Source organism: Lactuca serriola, chromosome 7, assembly GCF_051521515.1.
Source record: "Lactuca serriola cultivar US96UC23 chromosome 7, Lser_US96UC23_V15, whole genome shotgun sequence".
Taxonomy (NCBI): Eukaryota; Viridiplantae; Streptophyta; class Magnoliopsida; order Asterales; family Asteraceae; genus Lactuca; species Lactuca serriola.
In genome coordinates, this window is record NC_136414.1 from 147,111,141 (window position 1) to 147,121,579 (window position 10,439).

Here is a 10,439-nt window from a genome sequence, read left to right on the forward strand (position 1 = left end):
CTCCCAAATCTCTCTAAGAAAGTGAAATCTCTCCCAAATATCTCTTTGTATGTGAAATCTCTCCAAAAATGTCAAATCTCTCCCAGATCTCTCTGAGTATGTGGAATCTCTCTCAAATCTCTCTCGAAATCTCTCTCAACTTTCTATAATCACTCGGGGCATCCCGACCCTCGAATTTGGTGAAAACAGCCCAAAAACGGAAGTCTGAGCGAAAAACGGACTTAAGGAACCGAAACCCCTCTTAGGAACCGAAATCCCTCTTAGGAACCGAAAGTCCTCTTAGGAACCGAACCCTCCTGATGAAGAAGGCTGCCGAACCGAACCCTCCTGATGAAGAAGGCTGCCGAACCGAACCCTCCTGATGAAGAAGAACCGAACCAAACCTTCCCTTCTGACCACTTTCGCTTTTGACCCTCGCTTCTGAGCTTCGGACCGAACCCTCGGCCTAGGACCCTTCGCATCTCGCCTCTGGTTCGCAACCCACTTCCGACTCGGCACCAGCAAGGACCGAACCTCGGCCTAGGGACCGAACCTCGGTCTAGGACCGAGAGGTCTCGCTGGGAAGCCTTTTTCTCCCGGTTTTCGACCAAATTTGCGTTTTAGGCCCGTTTTTAATTGTTTTAACATGGGATTTTCACCCAAAACTTTATTTTGACATATAAGGACCCTTAACTATTAATTAACCACCTTTTTAAAGATAAAACCTTATCCAAAAGAGAGTGGGTGAAGTACAAAGGTAGAGTGTTGACTTTACTTATTTCTATGACACAAGCAACCACTGCCATACCCACTCCATGTCACTATTCACCACCAGCCCATCCCTAGTCACTTCATAGGTCCTTTCTCACTATTTTCAACTATTCCCACGTTCTTAGGGCTGGAACATCCATCCTCTCTCCTCACACTTTAATCATTCTCTCATTTTTACCAAGAATCACACTCCAAACTCTCTCATCTTTTTCTCTCTAATTCGAGAATTTCAAGGCATACTCCAAGACTCTTCTCCTACAATTAGTAAGTGTCATCATCTTTCTTATGATTATTACACATCCTCCTACTCAAAATCATAGATTGCTTACACAAACATCATCACATTCTTGTTAGATCTTCGAATCTTCAAGTGATTCTTCAAGTGTTCTTGGGTTGAACACTTCTCTTCTTCAACACTTACCTACTGAAATCACTCAAGGTGAGTTCATACCCCTACATTTTCATGTTTTCTCTTTAGGGGGGGGGGGGGGGGGGATACAAGTTAAAACACCAAGAACATAACTAAACTTTTCTAACAGCCTTCATCAGAAAAGTCCAACTCCATTCACGGACTGTTTTGGACAACTTAAACATTTTAGTTTTCAAAACTGTTTTATGTGCATGTAGTTCCACTTCTTAGCTTTAAAATGACTACTTGCACATCTGCATACGATTTTTCTACAATTTATGGTGATTTTTACAAAACTGCCTATCATTTTAAACATCAATCTGGACCAGTCTGCGATTATGGACTTTTTCACACAAGTAAGAGGTCATTAAAAATTATAATAAAAATTATGAACAAACTAGACTCATTTTCCAAACTCTCAGAAGTTACAGAACTTGATTTGGACATTTTATGATTTTTCTACAAATTTTCTAATAACAGTTACAGAAAATGTTAGAATCAGAAAAGCACTAGCAATTTCATTTCACTTTGTAACATGTTGAGCAAGGTGTATATTATTATGTGTTTTTTTGTTATTGCAATATATGACATTCTTGTATTAGTATCTAGATATACACCAGTTAACAAATGAATTTTTACTAAATAAAGCATAGATTAAACAAAGGGTTATTATTGAAGTATACCCATTACACACAAACATTTTATTAAAACTATGTTAAGTATAGTTTACGTACTTTGCTTTTACTACCCTTGTTTTGATAAACTATAATAGGTATAGTTTATGATACATTTCCAAATGCATACATTTCAGAAGAGTACATTTATACAAAAGGGAAACTTTCATTATGTTAAGTGTAAATTCGTTAATAACTTTGTGAGACATTCGCTTCGTATAAATCACAAGTCCTGTATTGTAACCAGAGTCTCCTGGAGGGAGAGCGTGATAGTTGTATATAAATCTATATTGGGCTTGACAAACCCACACCAGAGCTGCTTGCAACAGCTAGACCGGCAGGTCTGTGGTGACAAGTGTCATTTCAGTTCTACGACGCCCGAAGAACGTCGTTTTCAGGCCACCTAGGTCATAGTATGGTTATAATAACTCACAGAAAGTATTAACAAACTTAAGAATTTACGGGAAATTCACTAATATCATACGCGTTTATATTTAAATAAACTCACGTTATTTCTGTAAATAAGGAAGATTACTCATACGTTTCAGTCTTTGGATACAAGACTACAGTATTCATTTTAAGGAAAATATCGGATTTTTCTGGAATAACTATACAATTACGAGACAAGCTTTTTTTTTCATAATCATATACAAAAACTTATGAACTCACCAACCATTGTGTTGACACTTTTTCAAACTACTTGTATTCTCAGGAAATCGCTAAACAGGTAACAAAGTACTTTTGAGGATGGGACGTTGAGGCGTCAACTTATCATATTTTGTCAACATATTGTAATTGATTTTGAAACATGTAATTCATACAATGATGTAACTCTTTCAATTATATATATGTTGGTTGTGTTTACTTTCATCACTATTGCCATTGTTGTTATGATACTACACATGAAGTCCTCCACCCCCGGACGTTTCCGCCATCCTTGGTTTGGGGGTGTGACATAGACAAACCATGAAGTTCCAAAATTTATCTCAGAATATCACCCAAACCACTTCAAAAAGAACCAATCATGCTCTTAAACCTAGATCTATGAAGAATAACACAAAAAGTTTGAAGCTTGAGGACTTACAAGGAGTCAAGAAGATGTACACCAAAGGATTAAAGGATCACTTACAGAACCAAGCACTAATTCTTCTTCTTCTTCTTCCTTCAAAACCACCACAAATTCACTAAAATAAGCACAAGAGCACCAATGAGAATTAGGGTTAGGCTTTGTGGGTTTAAGAGTGATGGAGGCTGAAGATGGGCAGCCCTCCCCACTTTCCTTTAAATACTCGAAAATTAGGGTTATCACGACAGAGGGTCGCTACATCGTGGCCTAGGGATGCCACATCGTGGTGACCATTAAATGATCCGCGAATCTTCCAGCATTGCCACGTCATGGGATGCCTTCACCACGATGTGGTCACCTCCAAAATATAAATTGAAATTAAAATTAAATACCTCCAGAAATTCGGATGTTACAAAATGATTTGGTACACTAGTACAAAAACATGCTTCTGTCACACAACAAATAAGTGACATTATGCATACAACCACACATTCTTTTTCACTAAATGTGTGACCGAAGGTCAAGTGAGAAGATGCATATACGGTGATATTAGCGAGTTAGTGGGTGTATCCATTAAAAATAGTGGTGAAAGGCATAAAATGAGAAACCAAATGGTTTCAAATGTCATGAAAAAGTGTATTTTGGGTGACGTTAGTCCATCTAATTGCCACATGAATATGATGTTTGTGTAGCCTTATGTATATTTTGAGACATAACAATTTTTTTGGGGGATCTCATCACTTACAATTAAGCCATGGGTGACCTAAGGTGTTAAAATGAGTGGTCAAATGTATTAATAATCTTGCAAAAGTGTCTTTTGAGTGACGTTAGTCCAACAAATTGCCACATGAATATGATGTTTGTGTAGCCTTTTATGTATTTGGTAACACAACCATTGGTTTTTTTAGGGCATTCCGTCAGTTACAATTAAGCAATGAGTGGCCTAAGGTGTTAACAATAGTGGCCAAATGTATTAATAATCTTGAAAAAGTGTATTTTGAGTGATGTTAGTCCATCTATTTGCAACACGAATATGTTGTTCATGTAGCCTTTTGTATATTTAGTGACATAATCATTGTTTTTTTGGGGGATTTCGTCACTTACAATTAACCAATAAGTAGCCTCAGGTGTTAAAAAGAGTGACTATATGGTTTTTAAAATCAACTAAAATGTGTAGCCTTTTGTATATTTGGTGACACAACGATTGCGTGGCGTTTGTTATACACTACAAGAAAAAAGGCCTTTTACGACGCTCATTGCGCGTCGTAAATGGCTCAGACGACGCGCAAATGCGTGTCAAGGAAGGCCATGTCATAAAGATAGACGGCGCGCATTTACGACGCGCATTTACGACACGCATTTATGACGCGCGGTTACGACACGCAATGCGTATCAAGGAAGGCCCTGTCATAAAGGAAGACGACACGCATTCGCGTGTCGTAACCTTACGACGCGCGTGTTAATGACACGCAATGCGTATCAAGAAAGCCCCTGTCAAGAAAGGCCATGTCATAAATGAAGATGACACACATTTTTGCGTATCGTAATTTTAAATTTAAAAAAAAATTATTTATGGATTTACTTATTTTCATATTAAATTTGCATTTTATGTCACATAATGGAAAATAAAATACCATATACAAATAATACAATGCATTGCACAAAAGTTAATGTTATACAAATAATCATTCGAATAGTAGACAAATGTAATACTACAAATAATCATTCCAATAGTAGACAAATGTAAGATTTCAACATTTTTTATATAATTAACTAAATTATTAGCCAAATTTCCTAAAATACCAACATACTTCTATGAAGAGCATTAACACTATTCTTTTCCATCAAAAACTTCAAAACCTGCATAATTAATTTAATGTTTAATCAGCTACAGGTCAATAAGGTAGGTTTAAGCAAAAGAGGTTCATAGTAGTAAGATTTTACTTACCACTGTTGTTAATGACATTGAAAGAAGCAGCCCAACAAACACCCCCTCAGAAGGATTATTACTAAATGAAACCACAAACAAAGTTAAAAAGTCAAGTATTTTGTGACAACCCCGGAACCAGGGGCAAGGCTGTTTTTACCCATGGTATGACCTAATACATGATAATAAAGACTTGTTTAACAAAAAGAAAAATGATTTCTCACGTGACATCACTATTAAGAATTGATGAAAGAGGGTACTCCACACTGTTAGACACAAAAACCACATGCAATACAAAATTACAATAATAAATAAGTTCTAAAACAAAAAAAAAAGATATGAAACCATTTTTACCTAGTATTCATTAACTTCAGGATCGGTGTTCACAACAACACCAACATCATCCATAAGGTTGACTATTCTTTTAGCATTTGTATATGTTGCAAATGTTTTCCCTCCAATCATGATTGTCCTTGGTGTTGTGGCTTTTCGCTCTTCAGGGCTCATTTCCTGTTTCAACATGCATTGCATTGCATTAACAGAATGTTCTAGTATCTTCTTCTATGAAGTTCTGGATTGTCATCAAACTTTTGGAGAGAAAGGATAAGATATAACGTACAATCAGCAGGAGATATGTAAATCCTCATAATAGAGGGCATTTTGGTCATTTTTACATAATAATAGAATGAAAATGAAAGCATCATACCTCCCACAGACACACAAGTAGGTCTAGGTTAGTGACCCACTTGTCTGTTTTTAACCATTTTGTTATGATCTGACTAAGTTCAGGACTACAAAATTTGAACCAACGTCTAGGAGTAATGCCGTTGGTCTTATTTTGAAACTTGTTTGGCCATATTGACACATAATCTACAAATAATTCAGCCTTTAAGATGTCACTGTGGAATTATGCTACACCATTAACCTGCCAAAACAGAGAAAAACAAATGGGCTGAATTGATGGAGCCTAAATTATCCCTAAAAAAAGGCACAAAATATAAGATAAAATTAGTTGGTTTTTCCTATATTTATAGTATTCAAACATCTTACCGTATGCCTAGAAACCACACAGAACTTTGCCATGCGGACAACCGACTTATTATGATCTAAAATCCTCATATCAAAATTGATAGTATCCTGAAAAAAAAAAACAAAAATGAACATCAAAGAAGCAAAAAAAAGGAAGGAATTGTGCTTTCTAGTATTCTTACCCTCAAAGCAAATGCTAAAGGTGAATGTATAAATTCAACCATTCCTTTTTGAAATGTGGAGTCAATTTGGTCAAACATTGTTTTGCAGGACATCTCGTAAGCAGGAAGAACAGAAGCTTCCATACTATCTTCAGTGCTTCCTGTAAAAAAGGGTTTAGAATTTAAAAAACAAAATTCATCATTTTATATTTTAGAAAGATCTATTATTGTTGTATCACATACCTGTAAAGCTTGTTTTCCAGATGTTTGAAATTGGACTTGAATTTGCCTTGAAACAATTGCTTCAAGCATAGTATTAACTATTTTTTCCAACTGATTTATAACATTATCACCTATGCCTCTCTGCATGCTAATTTAGACTTTAAATTAGTTTTTTTTTTTAATTTTAAATGAGAAATTGGATGTTAAAATCAGTTACCTGGAAAGCCTCTCAGATAGGTGTGGTGACTGCCTTTTCGATAACTCGAGTAACAGATCGCCCAACAGCAGCTCTTACTGCAACCATTTCCTTCTTCAAGATTTTCTCGGATGATGTAAGAATTTTCGTAAACCACCATTCCCAAGTGCCATATCTTTCTCCTAAAATTTTTATAATGCAATAGTTAAAAAAATAGAACATATTAATTATGTTAGAAAGATTTTAAAGGATTACCTACTCAGTAAGTAAGCAGCAACTGATAACCACAACATCAAACTTTTCAAAGAATTCAAACAGATACGAAATAATTTGGTCCAGGAACGTTCCTGGACCAAATGTCATAGTTGTTCCTGATGATTGAACTGAATTCATAACAATCCATAAGTAAGGAATCAAACCAACTAGTTGCTTATAACTCTGTGATACTACATGCATTCAATATAAAATCACCGAAAGCAAAAAGGAAATACTTATCTGTTTTCACAAATCCTGCCACCAAAGCCCAAGGCAACACTGCAATCCATTCATCTCGGGTAAGTTAGTAGTAGTATGCAATAATAATAACTATATGCCATCAAGGAAAGTCAAACTAGAACATACAATTGACTTGAAACTCTATATGACGGATTCAAAGCTTTAAGGTTTATCTTCTGCAAAACCAGAGACAAAAGTCAGTTCCATAAACAATGTAGAAGAAAAAAGGTCTAGTCAAAAGTCAAATGAAAGAGAACAATGGTTATAACTTACGTATAGATAGAGGGTCTATATGTACAAAGAACTTGCAGCAACTATCAAATAGCAAAACACAAGAATTACTCCCTTGAAGTAATTGGATGTTCCATCCTACAAATATATAAAAGAACCATTTTTAAATGAAAATTTTAATTAATCAAATTTTTGTAAAAATATATGAATATGAGGCTTACTTGCAACATGAAAGCCACTACTAGAACTGTCATAATAAGAGTTGTTGTCTCAAAAAGTTGAAAATTTAGGTCCAAAGGACGCCCCATGATCCACCCAACAACCACACAAATGGAATCTGCAGTTACAAACACAAAAATTTTAAAATAAAAGTTAGTATTTGTTTAAATTATGCTGCTATTTCTTTAAATTAACCTTTCTTTTAATATCCAGAGAAAAAAACACGTACAACAAACATAGATATTTGTGTTGAGGAGCCAATCGCGACTCCTAAAGAGATATCCTGCAAAGATTGTAACTAAAAATATTTAAAAAACTAAATAAAATGAATTATGATTCACCCTCCCCTAGGAATAGTGAAATACATCAAACAAGGAATTAAATTGTATCTCGAATATGTCAAAAACATAGAATTTTTTTAAAAAAAAATGAAGCAAACAAACAATCAAGCCTAAGTGGTATAAAAAGAAACCGAATTACTATGATGCATTTGTCAAATTCTTGATATTTTTAAGCAAACAGACTCACCCAAACTTGTTTTAAGCTTCAAAAATATTTCATCCCGACTCTTGTTTGAAACTTTACTAAGCCTATCCTGTAATGAGTGTCGAAGAGCACCTGTTGGTGGACAAAAAGAGCATTCAGATTCAATAATCATATATATATATATATATATATATATATATATATATATATATAGAACCCTATTACTAAATGTGTGTGTATGTGTGTGTCGAATTGGCTTAAGCCCTTAAGTATGACATGAGGACTTACTTGCAGACACAGGTTGGGATTTTCTATCAATCTGCAATTCTGCATTACAATTGATTTGCTGCTTAAGTTACCATCCCTCTTTAATTCAATACATATAGGTGCACGAGTTGCACCACCTTCACCAGTTGGCTGCTCAACTTAATTTGAAAATTGAAATGACTTGTTTTGTTATCATAATGAATTAGAAAAAACATAAAGTGAATATATATGTCCAGATTGAATATGAAAATAAAGAAAAATGAAGGTCGTACCAGAGCAAGATGCCCAATCAAACTGTTCAAAACTGCTGATTTACCTGTACTCTGAACAATTGGTAGCCCATAATTAGAAATGAACTATTTAAGATCCATAAATTGGTAAACCTGAAAAAGCAAAAGGGTAGGCTAGCAAGATCAGATTGGCTCCATGATTAGCTAAACAGTAGACCCCTAGCAGTTGATGAGTGGAGCTTGATCTAGTAGAAAGCATAATGCAAATTAATACTTCGACATATGGCATTAAGCAACAGTAGATGAGTTTCTGCTGCAAGCAATAGTTTTGAATCACCTATATGCTAAATTGGAATCTAAGCAAAAATAGTTCCCAACTACATTTAGAAAAAGATCCATCAAAATAGGGATCGCAACAAAAACATATCGAGAGATCCACTGACTTAGTCAATCAACACAAAAGCAAGTAGTCGGATCAAAAGAGCGCATGTAAGACAAACTTACGGTATTGCCAAGAGCAACAAAATTAAGAAATTTGGAAGGGTGTTTTGAAGAAGACGATGAATTTGCATCCCCAATGGCAAACACCTTCGTGGGGTTTGAAGAAAGGGTTGTTGACGCGCTCCGGGAAGGTAAATGCATCCCCAACGGTCCAACTCCGCCTATTTATTTCATCGGACCTTTGATCGTCGGTGGCAATCATGTGGATCCTAGCGAAAACGAGTGCTTAAAATGGTTGAATTCACAACCGAGTAAAAGTGTAGTGTTTTTATGCTCTGGGAGTCAGGGTGTGTTGAAGAAGGAGCAGTTGAAGGAAATAGCTATTGGTTTAGAGAAAAGTGAGCAAAGATTCTTGTGGGTGGTTCAAGATCCGCCACCAGATGACAAAAAAACCGACTCGAATTCCGGTGGTGGTAAAGAAGTCGGTCTGGATGCGATTCTTCCTGACGGGTTTAAGGGCAGGATTGGGGATAAGGGGATGGTGGTGAAGAATTGGGCACCACAGCCGGCGATACTTAGTCATGAGTCGGTGGGTGGATTTGTGAGTCATTGTGGGTGGAACTCGGTGCTTGAAGCGGTGGTAGCTGGGGTGCCACTGGTGGCATGGCCATTGTATGCGGAACAGAAGATGAATCGAGTGTATTTGGTTGAGAGAATAGACACAAGAGAGACAGAGATATTGATTCAGGTACGATTGAGAGGTAAGAACATTTAATCATTTGAAGAAGAAGGAATTTGGATGGGCGAGGTGGGGACGAGGAAAACTTGTTTGCTGTGAGATCCAAAGCACAAAAGCCCTAGTTTTTCCAATTTTGGGATGACGTGTTTTAACATGTGAGAACGTGGGTGAAGGCGGGGGGACCTAGGGCTTCTTGTTGGAGGCGCTGGAGGTGGGTGAAGGAAGAGGCCCTAGGGCTTCTTGTTGCTAATTCGAAGATCAACATCGATGGTAGAAGGTGGAGGCATCAGTAGAACGAACAAGGTAAAAAGAGAGGAGATCGAACCATTTGGTGTGAGGGTCGATTTGGAAGAAATCTCAAACCCTTAACCTTAATTTACCATCCATTTGTAATTTGGCTGAGGGGTGGAGGCAGTGGATGTGGATGAGGGGTGGAGACGAGGGAGAAGAAGATGGGGGTTTAAAAAATTTGGGGATTTCATTTTCCCTCGGACACGCGCGTTTCTTAAAAAAAATATAAAACGACATTCACAGATGACGCACAAGTGCCTTCCGTGTTTTTAATATTTTTACATGAGACACTAATTTAAAGGCACTCAGTAATACGCGACATAAATCCTTAAAATTTTTGAAGAGATGATACTTTTTTAATGTCACTCTCTAATGCGTAACATAAATTAAAGAGTGTCGTGTTTTGCGCGTCGTAAAAGGCTGTTTTTCTAGTAGTGATACGTAGTCACTCTAAAAAAATCAATTATTTTTGTGACAAATATGACTATATATATTAAAAATAACTATATATATATATATATATATGTTTATTTATTTATATAAAACAAATCAAAAGGAAAAAAACACAAACCCAATAAAATTGGAATAATTTACGTAATTAATTAA

At 36.1% G+C, this 10,439-nt stretch overlaps 1 pseudogene; it reads left to right on the top strand.

The window, feature by feature from the left end:
- Nucleotides 1-8,939: 8,939 nt before the first annotated feature.
- LOC145064435 (UDP-glycosyltransferase 88B1 pseudogene) lies at nucleotides 8,940-9,578 on the top strand (annotated as a pseudogene).
- The last annotated feature ends 861 nt before the right edge of the window (nucleotides 9,579-10,439 follow it).